Here is a 12926-nt window from a genome sequence, read left to right on the forward strand (position 1 = left end):
ATTTGGGGGAAGCTGCCACAGCCGAGGAACATGGGTGCCTGCGGAGGCCAAGGGCAGGAGACTGGCTTCCCCGACCTCTGGGCTCCAGCCCTGGCATGCCTGGCCTTTGACCACGGAGGCTCCACGCAGGCTTGATGCCGGGGGTGCTGTGGACCCTCACTGCAGGGCCCCGGAGGCGCTGTCGTGCTGGTACCCGGAGGACTTGGGAGGGACCTGACCCGAGTGAGGCCTGCGGCACCGTGTCGGGCTGGCACAGGGCCAAGTGCGTGTGGGGGTCTCTGGCCTCCAGGCTACCTCAGTTGCCGAAGGGCCCTGAGATCTGGTCCTTGTGGGCTAGGGGTCGCTGTAGTGCACCCGGGCAGGCTGGTGTTGGCGTGTAGCCAGCTGCCCCTGCCCTGTCCCGCCCGGTGCAGCTGGCATGGGGAGGGCTGCCACGTGCACCCTGCAGCCCTGCACGCCTGGACAGGGCAGAGTGCACCCTTGGGTCAGTGCCAAGGTGTGTTCTGTGGGACTCTCTGCTGTCTCTTCACTCACAGCTCCTGTATTTTAGTTTTTGTCTGTTTGTTTGTTTCAAGATTTATTTTTTATTTTTGTTGTGCAAGTCAGATACACAGAGAGGAGAGACAGAGAGGAAGATCTTCCGTCCGATGATTCACTCCCCAAGTGACCGCAACGGCCGGAGCTGAGCCCATCTGAAGCCAGGATCCAGGAGCTTCTTCTGGGTCTCCCACGCGGGTGCAGGGTCCCAAGGCTTTGGGCCGTCTTCAACTGCTTTCCCAGGCCACAGGGAGAGAGCTGGATGGGAAGCAGGGCTGCTGGGATTAGAACAGGCACCCATATGGGATCCCAGCGTGTGCAAGATGAGGACTTTAGCCACTAGGCCACCGTGCCAGGCTGTTTATTTTTTTAAGAACAAAATTTGAAAAAGTAGAGAAGGAGGGAGAGAGAGTCTTCCATGTGCCGACTCACTGCCCAGATGGCTACGGGGCTGGTGCTGGGTCAGGCTGGGCCAGGGGCTGGAAACTTCGAGGTCTCCCATATAGGTACGCAGCCCTGCACTGCTTTCTGGGCCATGAGCAGGGAGCTGGATGGGAAGTGGAGCCTCTGGGGCTTGAACCAGCAGCCATCACAGGATGCTCCCTGTGGTTCCTGTTTGCTTGCTGGGGTTGACTTGAATTCAGGGTGCAGAGAGGCTGTGTGGAAGCCTGCCGTGTGCCTGAGCGCCCAGGCCCTTGGCAGGCGCTCACGGGGCTTTGCTTTGTCTTCTCAGAGGCTGCTGGCCAAGCTGCGAGCCTGGGAGAGGCTGGACGAGGCTACAGGCCTGGACCTCAGGTAGGGAGGCTGCAGCGGCTGGCTCTGGCCCCGTCCGCCTGGGACATGGGCCCCCCTTCCCTCCGCGTCGCCCTGAGCGCTCTGTGGGCTGGCTGCTCCACTGCTGGGAGCCATGGCCGCCTACCCCAGCCTTCTTAGGGTGCTCACGGCAGGAGAAGACAGCTGAATGGCTTCTTGGCCAGTGGTGGCAGGGGTATGGCTGTGGGCAGGGCTCACTGACTCTTGGGGACAGGGTGTCATCACCCGTGGACACAAGCCGGGTTGTACGGTCGAGAGCCCCGCTGCAGTCTGGCCGGTGCTGAGCCCAGTGCTGTGACGGGAGGACGCTCGAGGAGCCCGCGTGGAGCGGCTGGCCACCCGGCCCTGGTGCTGGGCCTTTGCTCCGATGGGGTGTGGCCTGGGCTGTGGGCCCTCTGTTGTCCCTGCCTCCGGGCTCCAGGTGTGTCCAGGCCCGGCAGAGACGGCCGCCGCTGGCCCCGCTGGCCCTGAGGGTGGCCTCTGCTCTCGGCTGCTGTTTGATGGTGCTGCTCAGAGCCATAGCTGCTGCTTCCGTTTGAAGTTGGCCGGCAGGTGACGGGCTTGTGGTAGGCTGGCCCCTGCAGGGCCAGAGGCTGCGTGTGGCTAATTAACTGCTGGAAAGGTCCCTCCTGCTCCCAGGGCACTTGGTCTCGGGGGAAGTCACTGTGACTTCTCTGCGTAGGGAGATCAGACCCGTGTGTGCCCGAGTGGCGTTGGAGCGGATGGTGCCCATGCCGGCTGGGCTTCCGCCAGCGTGGTCCCGTGTTGCCTAGCGCTTTGGTCTCTCTCCCATGCCTGAGGCCCTGTCCTGGGTGTGGCGTTGGAGCGGATGGTGCCCATGCCGGCTGGGCTTCCGCCAGCGTGGTCCCGTGTTGCCTAGCGCTTTGGTTTCTCTCCCATGCCTGAGGCCCTGTCCTGGGTGTGGCGTTGGAGCGGATGGTGCCCATGCCGGCTGGGCTTCCGCCAGCGTGGCTTGTGTTGCCTAGCGCTTTGGTTTCTCTCCCATGCCTGAGGCCCTGTCCTGGGTGTGGCTGGCGTGGGGCAGACTGCTCCTTGGTGACATGCCCTTTATGGCCAGGTGCTAGGTCAGGGTCGGGGGGGCCGGGCAGAGGCTGGCAGAGGCGAGACTGTGGTGCCCCCAGCAGCGTCAGGGTGGGCAGCAGGGTGGGTGCGTGCCGTTACCTGCGGGCCTGCAGATGCCAGACCCAGTGAGGAATATTCATGTTGTGGTCCTCCCATGTCGGGAGGTGTTTCCCGGATGACACCGTCCGCCCTAGTGCCCGGCTTGGCCCTGGGGTCCTGGGGCAGGCGCCTCCCTTTTGGGCAGGTCTCCTGTGCCAGCTGCCTCAGGGCGACCCCGTGCCCCGAGCGTGGTGAGGGTAAAGGCTGTGTGGCCTCAGCTGCTTCCGGCCTCCCTTCCTGTGGGTCCGTGGGTCACTGATTGCTTGGCCTGCACGTGGCCACTTTGTGGACGCTCCTGGAGAGTCAGAAGTACAGATTCCCAGGCCACACGCAGAGCCACTGTCAGTGTCTGAGGGCTGTCCCGGACACTGGGGTGGGGCTGGCTGTGGCGTGCTGGCGTTTCTTCCTTCTAGCTGGCATGGAGGGAGGTTGGGCAGTTCCTGGAGATTTCAGAGCCGGGAGGTGGCCGTGGAGCTGTTAGTGGAACCAGGTGAGGTGTTGGGGACAGCAGGCAGAGCAGGTGCAGCGAGGGCGGGCTCCCAGAAGGGTGTGACACACAGCACCTGTAGGTGATGTGCGCAGTGACGCCTCCTGGTCCCAGCGGCCTGCTCAAAGTCCCAGGGGCCAGCAGTGTCAGCGGGCTGGCTGGCAGTGGGAGCTGGGCGTGTGCTCGGCCCAGCCGGGGCTTGGGTGGCCTGCCTCTGTGGGGCTGAGGAGTGGCCACCACTAGGTGGCGCCCGTGCCCTTGGCCAGCCTGCCTTGCCACGGGGAGCGGCCTGCGCTGCCTCTGGGCTGCCCGGCTGACACCCGGGCTTTGGCTGTCAGGAGCCGGAGGGTCTGCGTGCCGCCGTCCTGCCCACCCCTCTGGGCACTATCGCCTTTGGCCTTGTGCTGCTGCCCTGTCCCTGGTGAGGACCTCTAGGGACCCCAGGACATGGGCTCGGGCTCTGCCCTAAGGAGATGCTCCTTGACTCTGCAGTGCTGGGCAGGAGGAGCCCCCGAGAGCTGAGGGGCTTGGGCAGCTGAGTGGGTGGGCTGAGGCTGGGAGCATGCGCGAACAGCAAGTCTCTCGGGCTAGGAGGCCCTGCCGGTCAGGCCTGTCCACCTGTGACATGTCCAGCACGCAGGATCACTTTGGCTAGGAGGCCCTGTCGGTCAGGCCCGTCCACCCGTGACATGTCCAGCACGCAGGATCACGTGGGCTGGAGGCTGACAGGTCCGTCCACCCGTGTCATGTCCAGCACGTAGGATCATGTGGGGCTAGGGGCTGCACTGGCCGTTGGCTGCCGGCAGGGGAGCGCCAGGCCTTAGAGCACGGGTCGAGGCAGTGCTGGGTGTGCAGTGGGTGGGGCACAGCAGGGGGCCCTGCTTTCTGAGGGTAGTGGGCGGCCGTCAGGGCATGGATGTCTTCGTGTTCCAGGCAGCCAGAGTTGATCAGGTTTTCCTGGCAGGGCCGACCGAGTCTGGGAGTGAGGCAGGTTCGTGATGAGCAGGCTGCGCAGGGGCAGGTGTGTGGTGTGTTGGGGCTGGTGTCAGCTGGCAGGACAGCCTGCGCTGAGGGAGGCTTCCCTGCGAGGCCCAGGCTGAGAAGGGACTTGTCCTGGCAGTGCCTGGCGCCTCTCCCCCACCGCCTCCAGAGCTCCAGGTCCCTTCTGCACAATGCTGGGTGCCAGTGGGCTTTTTGACCTTAGTCCGTTGGCAGGGAAGGAAGCCGTGTGCAGGCACTGCTGTCTCGCAGAGCCTGGGGCTGGGCTCCACGAGGCTCCAGCAGGCCACGGGTGGCGTTTCCCCTCGTGGCTGTGTGTGGGGTCACATGTTGGGGTCTTGGAGCATCGGGATCTCCGAGTTTGGGTTAGGGTCTTCCGCCTGTGTCACTGGATGATTGACAGGTCACAGCAAGCCGGGGCAGGACCTCCTCAGGCGGAGGAAGGGCTTCCCATGAAGTTGCAGCTGACGCCGCCGTGCTGGCTGGACCAGCCGCGTCCCCTCCGCAGGGGGAGGTTCGCCTGGTGTCCCCACCGTCCGGGGGCAGTGCAGGCGGTCGGCGACGGCGGAGGGAAAGCTGTCCCCAGGCAGAGGCCCCGAGGTGTGACTGATACTGGAGGTGACAGAGTCACAGGAAACGGCCAGTTCATAAGTCAGCGGCATTTGTTTTTATACCAACGACGAAGCCGTCTGCACTGGCATCGGGAGGGCATCTGCTGCTCAGCGGCGAGTTTCTTGCAGTGTGTCCAGGTGCCGTTCAGAGAAATGGAAGATGGCCTCACCACAGAGAAAGGGAGGGACTGTGAGATGCAAACCTGTCCCCATTGTCCTTGCCTGCCAGCACAGTACTGCCCCCAGGCCGGCGGGAGGTGCTGTGCCCAATGGGGCGGCTGCCCACGGCCCTCGGGCACGTGGCCACCTCCTCCTCAGTGTGTAGCAGGCAGTGCACAGGCCTGGGGGGGCCTGCAGCCCCCTGCCTTCCCCAGGAAGCCTGTCCTTCGGGGTTTTGTGATTGGTTAGGCAGGTGCAGCTGTGGGTGACCAGCTGCCCCTTGGCACCCCTCTGCCCCTGGGGTTGTCATGCTGCCTCCGGCCTTGCTGGCCGTGCCTCACCTTGAAGCTACCCAGGAGCTGCCAGTCGCCAGCTCTTTCCTATTTATTTATTTTTAATTTAAAAGTCTCACACACACACACGCATACAGAGAGAAGATCTTTTTTTTTTTAAGATTTATTATTTTTATTGGAAAGGCAGATATATATAGAGGAGGAGAGACAGAGAGGAAGATCTTCCATCCGATGATTCACTCCCCAAGTGAGCCGCAATGGCCGGTGCTGCGCCGATCTGAAGCTAGGAACCTAGAACCTCCTCCAGGTCTCCCACGCGGGTGCAGGAACCCAAGGCTCTGGGCCGTCCTCAACTGCTTTCCCAGGCCACAAGCAGGGAGCTGGATGGGAAGTGGAGCTGCCGGGATTAGAACTGATGCCCATATGGGATCCCGGTGCGTTCAGGGCGAGGACTTTAGCCTCTAGGCCACGGCACCGGGCCCAAGATCTTCTGTTTTCTAGTTGACTACCCAGGTGACTGCAGTGGCTAGGGCTGTGCCAGGACGCAGCTAGGAGCCGGGGGCTTCATCCAGGTGTCCCACATGCTGCAGGAGCCCAGACGCATGGGTCGTCCTCTACTGTTTCCTTGGGTGCATTAGCAGGGACCTGGATTGGAAGTGGAGCAACACCCATAGGAGACGAACACCCACAGGAGACGCCAGTGCTGCTGACGGTCCCATGGGTGCCGAAGAGCTGGCCTCCACGGGCATGCACAGACCAGAACTTGGACACTGCGCCTTCCAGCAGCGTCAGGACCCGTGTCACTTGCACCCTGGTCAAGCTGCTGACCCTGCCCACGGGGAGCAGGAGCAGCTGGCTCCCCTGCCGTGACGGGGCTCCCAGGGAGCTCGGCTTGGGAGAGGAACTGTGCCCTGAGCCCATGGAAGGCTGTGGGAGGCCTTGGGACCCCCTGCCTTGCTGCCTCTGCCTGGATCCGTGGGACTTGGGCACAGGTGCTGCGGGGGCATGGCAGGCCCCAAGAGGGACTTGCATTGGAATGAGCTGTGGTGAACCAGAAGGTGAGAGGTCGTGCTTGGTCCCCGCCTGGCCCATGCTACAACCGGCTTGGCTGCCTGTGTTCTGGCTTCCTGGTCCTCCGGCTGGGCTCTGGCTGGGCCTCTAGTTCCCGGGGTGGGCCCGGCTCCCTGGGCTCTGGCTGGAGAAGCACTCTGTGTCTCCATGGCACAAGGCTTGCTCTGTCCCCTGCCTGTTGAGCAGGACATTCCCTGGACGTTGGACTCCCTCACTGAGCCGTGGGCTCCTGCAGCGTGGACGGCCCCTGCTGCGTGGACGGCCCCTGCAGCGTGGCCGTCCACACTGCAGCGTGGATGGGCCCTGCAGTGTGGACGGCCCCTGCAGTGTTAATGGGCCCTTGCAGTGTGGACAGCCCCTGCAGCGTGGATGGGCTCCAAGCAACAGTGAGTCTGTGTTGCTGGGCACTTGGGCTGTTGCAGGGCGATTTCCTGCGTGTTGGAAACAGTCCCGACAGCCAGGACTCCTGTGCCCTGTGCTTGTGGCCTTTGAACATGGCCGGGGTGGTGGGTGGGGGCAGGGAGGAGTGGGTGAGGTGCAGAGGAAGCCGCTGCTTGGGGCAGGAGTGCTGACCGCTCATCTTCCCGCAGGCACTTGTGGGCTGGCCAGGTGACAGGTTGTCGCCCTGGTGTCCCTGACAGCAGAGGCCAATTAGGACGACAGTGACGGTGTGTGGTCTGCTCCGAGCTAATTGGCAGCCATGATACCGTCACTCCTTGAGCAGCATGCTTAGGCAGTGTCGTGGCCTGGGCCACACCTGATGGGCACATGACTCTGCCAGTGCTGGGGGCGCCCTGTCCTCAGCAGCTGGGCTCTGGCTTCCTCTGGGGGGCTGTGGGGGGACAGGTCACTGCCCTGGGCACTTGTCTGTCTGTTACTGCCTTGTTCATTCATTCATTCATTCATTCACTCGCTGTGACCTGTGCTGCTGGGGAGTGAGGGGAGAGAGCCTTCAGGCTGGAGCCTGGCATGCGGGCCTCCCCCTGCCCTGCCGTCCCGCCTGCCCTGTGGCTCCCGAGGGGCTGGAGTCGGCCTCTGCCCTCCTGCAGGAGGAGGTCTGGCTGTAGAGGTGCCGTGCCTGGCGGGGAGTGAGGGCTGTGGGGCGGGTCTGGGGTCTTCAGCTTGCTTGGCCTGAGGCTGCGCTCGCTGGTCAGTGTCAGCAGGCCTTGGGATGTTGCCCACACTGGGGGGGCGTTGCAGGTGGGAAGTCCTGTGGCCCTGCTGCCATTCTGCAGGCTCAGGCTTGCTGGGCAAGGACAGGCTTGGCCCGTCTCTGGGTGACCGCGGCAGGTAGGGGCTGTGTGAGCTGGGCTGGAAAGGAGAACTCCCCAGGAGGGCGGGAAGCCTAGGGGCACACGGTGGAGCCCCCCCAGGGCCGGCACGCAGCCTAGGGGCACTCAGTAGGGCACCTGCTCCTTGCCTGGCCCTGCCATGCTTCCTGGGCTCTTTGTGTGTCTCCGCCTCCTCTGAGCTGTCTGGAAGGTCTGCAGAGGTGGATGGAAGGAAGGCTTGCTCTCGGGGTGTCTCAGCTCCTGGTGTCTGGGAGCTCCCTGGGCCAAGCCTTCAGCCACTGGGTGCTCCCTCACAGGGCCACCGTGTGGAGGCCTTGGATGGGGGACTGCAGCAGATAAAGCCGGTGCCGGTGGCCCGCACCTGCCTGTCCTGAGGGGCCGCGGCCTGGGTGCCGCCACAGCCGCTTGGTGTCCGTGCTGGGGAGCACCCCCGGGCCTGGGGCCGCGAGCTGGGTGCTGCGAGCAGCCGCTTGGTGTCTGTGCTGGGGAGCACCCCTGGGCCTGGGGCCGCGAGCTGGGTGCCGCGAGCAGCAGCTTGGTGTCCGTGCTGGGGAGCACCCCCGGGCCTGGGGCCGCGAGCTGGGTGCTGCGAGCAGCCGCTTGGTGTCTGTGCTGGGGAGCACCCCCGGGCCTGGGGCCGCGAGCTGGGTGCCGCGAGCAGCAGCTTGGTGTCCGTGCTGGGGAGCACCCCCGGGCCTGGGGCCGCAGCCTGGGGTGCAGCGAGCAGCTTGGTGTCCCTGCGAGCCTGCCGGGCCTCCCCAGCCGAGATGCTGCTCTCTGCCTCCAAAGCTACAGGCCTCGTCTTGGGCAGCACATGTCCTCCCTGCTGCTAGAATGTACCAGAACCTGGGTCAGTTGGCACCCTGTCCTTCTCCCAAACTTCGGGACTGCTTCTCACTAGCCTGGCTATCTAGGCAGATGAGCTGCTGTTGCACTGGACAACAGGAGACGTGGGGGCAGGGTTTGGGTGCTCCCCGGGGTGTGGATTATCATGTAAACGGGTCTGGGGTGGCTGCCTGGCAAGAGCTTGCTCCTCTGTGCTGTGTGTGTGTGTGTGTGTGTGTGTGTGTATGTGCACGCTGTCAGGGTGGTTAAGGGTGGCTTGCTCCTCTGTGCCCTCTGTGTGTGTGTGTGCGCGCGCTGTCAGGGTGGTTAAGGGTGGCTTGCTCCTCTGTGCCCTCTGTGTGTGTGTGTGCGCGCGCTGTCAGGGTGGTTAAGGGTGGCTTGCTCCTCTGTGCCCTCTGTGTGTGTATGTGTGTGTGTGTGTGTGTGCGCGCTTTCAGGGTGGTTAAGGGTGGCTTGGTCCTCTGGGCCCTGTGTGTGTGTGTGTGTGTGTGTGCGTGCGTGCTTTCAGGGTGGTTAAGGGTGGCTTGCTCCTCTGGGCCCTGTGTGTGTGTGTGTGTGTGTGTGTGTGTGCGTGCTTTCAGGGTGGTTAAGGGTGGCTTGCTCCTCTGGGCCCTGTGTGTGTGTGTGCGCTGTGAGGGCAGTGCCCAGCCTGACCTGCCTGTTGTCAGGCCTCCCGTGTGTTTGCGTCTTTTAGCGTCTCAAGGACAGAATGAGGAGGCAGCTGCTGACATTCTGTCCAGCCCTGCAGCTGTGCTCTGCCTGCTGATGCCCTGATGCCTGTCGCGTGCGGGCCCCGCGCCTGAGCGTGGGCAGGGCCAGGCTGGGGCCTTGGGGCAGTCTTGTCCTGAGGCTGACGTGGAATGAGCTGGAGTGGAGAGAAGGGGCAGATGTGGGGGACCGGGGTGCAGGCGGGGTGCTGGCCAGCATGCCGGGTCTCGGGTTGCTGTGACTGTGTCTGGGTGGGCCAGTGTCGCTCTGGAGTTCACCGGCCCGGATGCCCACGGGGTGGAGGAGCTCTTGGGGACCCCAGAAAGCCTCGGCCCCCGGGTCCCGGCCTGCCTCGTGCTGAGGTGGGCTGCACGGCGGCCTGGAAGCTGCAGGGAGTTCCTCACTTCCTTTCCGCCGCCTCCGGAGCTCCTGAGCCTGCCGGGTGAGGCCGGCACCGGCTTCTCCCCAGCTCTGGGCTGCTTGCCTGGGGGCCCTCGGGCATCGCTGCACCTGCTGAAAAGGTTGGTGTTGGGGGTGGGGAACGGTCTTGGTGAGCTGACTTCTGAGTCACTGCCCGCATGCCTCCGGGGCTGGAGCCGGGAGAGCCGGGAGCTCAGGCCAGGTCTCAGGTGGGTGGGAGCTCTGCTGAGGGCTGTGGCATCCTGTCAGGATTGATGGAACAAGGCCGTGAGAAGGTGCTTAACGGAGAAATGATGTTACTACACTGCACTGCGGCCGTCCATGCTTGCAGGGTGAAGCACCTTGTTTAGGAACAGGCAGACTTCAGACTTTCATATCCCCAAAAGCCAGGGTGTCAGAGCTCTTCTGACAGAAGCCAAGAAGTGCAGGCTTTTTGTTTTTTTTTTTTGATTTTTGGGTGCAAGCTTTTCTGTTCATCACTGTCTTGGGTGGAGCTAAGAGTCTCTAGGGACCCGGTAGCCTAGTGGCTAAGTCCTTACACTGAGTGCGCCAGGATCCCATATGGGCGCCATTTCTTAGCTTGGCTACCCTGCTTCCCATCCAGCTCCCTGCCTGTGGCCTGGGAAAGCAGTCGAGGACGGCCCAAAGCCTTGGGACCCTGCACCCACGTGGGAGACCCTGAAGAGGCTCCTGGCTTCGGATCAGCTCAGCTCCGGCCGTTGGGGCCACGTGGGGACTGAATCAATGGACGGAAGATTTTCCTCTCTGTCTCTCCTCTCTGTGTATCTGCCTTTCCAATAAAAAAACAAAACCCGGAGTCCCTGGGGTTGGTTTTCCTATGTTAATTATTGAAGATCACCAGCCTGCACCAAGGGAGAGGAGGGGCAGCCCTGCGGGCGCTGCCGGACTGGCTGCCCATTGGCAACTGCAGGGAGACAGGAAGGGGAGCAGCACTGGGACTCAGTTGCTCCGAGAGCCTGGTGCTCCTGGCTTGTGATAAGCCTCTCGTCCACAGACACTCTCAGTTCCTTTAGCGTCCTGCAGATTTAACCGTTTAATTGTTATTCTTTTCAAAAAAATTTATTTTTAGGGTCAGTGCTGTGGCATAGTAGGCTAACTTTCTGTCTGTGGTGCGGGCATCCTGTATGTGCACCATTTAGTGTCCCAGCTGCTTCACTTTTTTTTTTTTAATTTATTCCATTTTTATTACAAAGTCAGATATACTGAGAGGAGGAGAGACAGAGAGGAAGTGGAGCCGCCGGGATTAGAACCAGCGGCCATATGGGATCAAGGCGAGGACCTCAGCCACCAGGCCACGCCGCCAAGCCCTGCTTCACTTCTAATCCAGCTCTCTGTTCATGACCTGCCAGGGCAGCAGGGATGGTCCAAGTCTTTGAGCTTCTGCACCCGTGTGAGAGGCCCAGAGGAAGCTCTGGCTGTTGAGGCCTTTGGGGAGTGTCCCTTTGTAATTCTGCCTTTCAAAAAATTGATTTTTAAAGATTTATTTATTTATTTATTTATTTATTATTTTTTTAAATTTATTTTATTGTATAGTTGTTGACAATTTTTACATAGTTAATTATGGTTAACAAAAAAAGGTTCAGGGGGATAGGGAAGTGGGTAATACTATTGTGTCCATATTGCTTCCATCATGTATCTGAGGTAAAGGGGGATATTGACGGAGAAGCCCCACCCGGTTTCCCGCCCACCCCGAGTCCCGGATGTGGGGCATGCTCTGAGATATGTGCTCGAGTGGTGTTAATAGTTCTCCAGTTATGAATCGCTGCCAGTTTCGCTCGATGAGGTCGTCCACTGATTGATATGGTCCATCATAAAGCCTCCGTTTGCCCCATATTTCGCTGCCAACATATAGCTGAGGTGGTTGATTGACCTGTTCTGTCTTCTGTCTTTTCTTGGTTAGAGTTTTGGGTCCAGCAGTTCGATTGGGGAGCTCTCCAAAGAAACTTTGAGGTATTCCCAGACTAGTTTCTTGTATGCTCTAGCAAGCACAGGGCCTGGCACAGTCCATCACCCCGATCAGCTGGTGGTTGCAATTGTTGGGTTGTTTCTGTTCTCAGTCCCGAGTTGCACTGGAACCAATGGGTGTTGCAGTCCAGTCTGGTTCGGCCCTTACATCAACCAGTGGGAGCTGCAGCCTCGTTGGGGCGACCCACAATAACCCCCACCAGGCCCGCCCCCTACCCTGATTCGCCAGTATGTGTAGCAGTAGACCAGTCTGTCCCCCATCCCATTTGGCTCTTGTACTTGTCAATGGGTATTAAAGCTTAGTTCCATCTAACCAACTCAACCATCCAGCCCTCACGGATGTTGTTGAGTGCCTCTCTGTCTAGCCATCCCAGCCCCCATCCTAGTTTTCATGCCCTCCCATGGGAGTAGTAACCCAAGAGGGGGGAACCCACTATTTCCCTCCCGGGTCTCTCTGTCCCGGTTGATGCACTCTCCAGGTGGTTCTGTGGTTTGACTTGACAGAATTAGCCCCCAGTGCCAGCTTCTGCCAGCTGATGCTGTGGCTAACCCCTAACAACCCTCACCCACTCTAATTTATGCTTGCACCAGTAGGAACAATCAGCCCAGCCTGGCTTTTCCCTGATCCAGGACACACTCAGCGCACAGGTGTTGCAGCCTTGCTTAGTCTGGTCTGTCCCCATCCCAGCCCACGCTCTCCAGTGGGAGTAGCTGTCCGGCGAGGGGACCAGCCCCTTAATCCCCATGCCAACTCTGCCCCTTCCCTTCCTGGATCTCACATGTGCTGGTTGGGTGCTGCAGTCAAATCCAGTACAGGCAACCACGTCCTGGCATTCCATAATGTGTACTGGTTTTGTCGCGACCAAACCCGGCTCAACCCACACTCTGTTCTGGTGTTCGGATTTGCCAGTGGATGACATGAACTGATTCAGCCTGGTCTGCCCCTGACCCACGCCGAATGTGTGCCAGTGGGAAACTTTCCATGGCCTATTCTGGGCTGTTTCCTATCATGCTTCTTGTGCTTACCTGCAGGGACTGTGTCCTGCCAGAGGAGTTGCCCAGGCTCCTCCATCAGAACCCCTCCCAATGCCAGATTTTGCGCATACCAGGGGATCCTTGAGCCAACCCTACTCAGTTCACCTCCTGTCCTAGCAGGAACAGTGCCTTTTCCTGGCTGGCTTTCACCCCATTCTGGTTCTTGTTATTGGATGTTTCAGCCCAGCCATGGCTCGTCCATACCCACATACAGCTCACACATGGCTCAGTAGGGGGTTGAGACCCAGCCTAGTCAGTCCCACATCTACCCTGGTTCTCCATGACACCAGATGGTGTTGGGGTCTGAACTGGCCTGGTGCATCCAATCCCAGCCCACACTAGTGCCTCGGGTGACTACAACTGTTTCCTAGATAGAACGCAGCCCCCATTCCAGCACACGTGCCCCTTGGTGGGAACCTCAACCCAGTTAGGGTGTCCCCTTACCTTCCCAATTGGGCCTGTTCCTAGCCGTAAATCACACACCTGC

General features: G+C 61.0%; 1 protein-coding gene across 1 annotated transcript in view; it reads left to right on the forward strand.

Annotated features, from left to right (window-relative positions):
- Positions 1 to 2955: 2955 nt before the first annotated feature.
- MAD1L1 (mitotic arrest deficient 1 like 1) overlaps positions 2956 to 12926 on the forward strand; it is a 181974-nt gene continuing 172003 nt past the window's right edge. The window contains exon 1 of the mRNA XM_058681237.1: positions 2956 to 3022. The gene's annotated coding sequence lies outside the window, so the exon portion shown is untranslated. The remainder of the gene's footprint in view (positions 3023 to 12926) is intronic.

Source organism: Ochotona princeps, chromosome 24 (genome assembly GCF_030435755.1).
Source record: "Ochotona princeps isolate mOchPri1 chromosome 24, mOchPri1.hap1, whole genome shotgun sequence".
In the NCBI taxonomy this organism is placed as follows: domain Eukaryota; kingdom Metazoa; phylum Chordata; class Mammalia; order Lagomorpha; family Ochotonidae; genus Ochotona; species Ochotona princeps.